Here is a 2044-nt window from a genome sequence, read left to right on the forward strand (position 1 = left end):
ATGTATACCAAATAAATCATAACTGTTACATATAAATATTCTTTGGAATAGCATGCGCTCACTTTAAAAGCTCTTAGAAAAAGTTCTAATGGACCCATAACTGACCCAGTGTAGAGCATTATGGTTAGAAGTCAAACTCAAACACTAGCTACTCTAAGGTCTATTATATATATATATATATATATATATATATATATATATATATATTTCCTTGTGTTAACCATGATTAGGGGAAGGAGAAAAAAAAACAAAAAAAAAAGGGACAATTGTGATGTAATTTGGAGCATACATACACCTTCTATAAGATATATCTATTGGGTGTGCGTGCACAAAAAAAAAAAAAGCTACTTATAAAGAGTATGATACTCTTAATGGTATGAGGCTTTTGAGAAAATTGTGCAGCCATGATCCAAAGTGGATAATATCATACCATGTTAAGAGTATCTTTGGATCGTTTTAGTCCAACAACTGGTATTAAAACCAATAATTTGCAGTAGAGCTACGGAGATGACGATGTGGCGTGAGGCCCCGGCTTAGTGGCTTTACACGCCTACGAGGTTTACTACCTTTACTCGTAGCTTTGAAGATCCATACACAGCCTTTGGGCTACAACGAACGTAAATGCTCAAGATTATGTGAGTGACACACAGCACCTTCAAATTAGCCCATGAATGGTATTGGGTCACGTGGAACTTAGTTAAAGGAAGAGATTGTTGGGTGTGTGAACAAAATCCCACGTGAAAAATAGATTAGAAAAAGAAGCTACTTATAAGGAGTTGAATACTCTTAATGGTTATGAGGTCTTTTGCAGAAAATCGTATGGACATAGCCCAAAACGGACAATATTACACCATATTAAAAATATTTTTGAGCCATTTTAGTCCAACAATAAAAGTACACTTATAACCATTAGACTACAACTTCAATTCAAGGTCCATAATTCATTCCTCAATTTCCCTTATTCAGATGATACAAGTTTTCTTCTTTTCTTGGTTGTTTTATTGGATTCATTTGTTCAAAGTGTAATAAGAAAATGAATTTTCTAAGTTTGCAAAACAAGATTCATATATAAGCCAAGATTGAAAAAAGGGGATGAATTTTGCTCGAAAAGAAGAAGATTAATGTCATAATCAGGCTAGTGGAGTTTGGTTTTGCCTTTTGAGAAATTGAATATGGGCTGTGAGGACAATCTTGAAGGTTGGCCATGTGAAGTAAATATTTGACCATCGAATAAAACAACTCCTTTGTAGGTATGGGCATGTGGTTGTTAGCACTTAGCAAATCCCAATAAATAACTCTAGTACAATTCTAGAAATGGAACATTTTCCATTTCATATTCCATATATTTCTTTTTTTTTTTTTTAAAAAAAGTGTCCGAGTCAGGTCGCGCCACTAGGATCATTTTACTGAATACCTAATATCTCCCACCATCACTAGTATTAGGTAACTCTCACTAAAACTTATGCAAATGGTAGGAATCTCTGAATTATGATATCCTGCCATTTTCAAGCCACCTATCGACCGTTGGGCGACATAATAAATTTTCTGTGTAATTTTTTTTCTCATAAATTTAAAAAAAATAATTGACCTTGCATTTTAGGATAATTCTAATTACATATAGATATTTCAACCCCTTATAATACTCAATTTGTACATGTCAAGTCTTCGATGATGTTTAAGTTTAGGCCAGTTTATGCTATTTGTTGATGTAATCAACAAGTAGATGGATTGGGATATAATATGAACTAAATTCTAGAAGAAGATAGGTGATTGAATTCACTACACACTTAAATGACAAATTAAAACCCATTTTGAAAAGGTCAAAATGCCTAATTTTCAAGCTAATTAACCAACAACCTATTGAATTGACATAAATTGATTTAGCTACCCTATCATCTTAACCACCACATTACTTGCATGTAGTTTCCTTTTCAAGCTCATTTACTTACTCTTGACCTTTTCCACCTTCCCCCCTCCTCCTTTTGTCTTTTTAGTGAGGATGGACAAGTGAGCTTTTATTTTTATTTTTTTTGAAACTTTTGGT

This window comes from Nicotiana attenuata, unplaced genomic scaffold, assembly GCF_001879085.1.
Source record: "Nicotiana attenuata strain UT unplaced genomic scaffold, NIATTr2, whole genome shotgun sequence".
Taxonomy (NCBI): Eukaryota; Viridiplantae; Streptophyta; class Magnoliopsida; order Solanales; family Solanaceae; genus Nicotiana; species Nicotiana attenuata.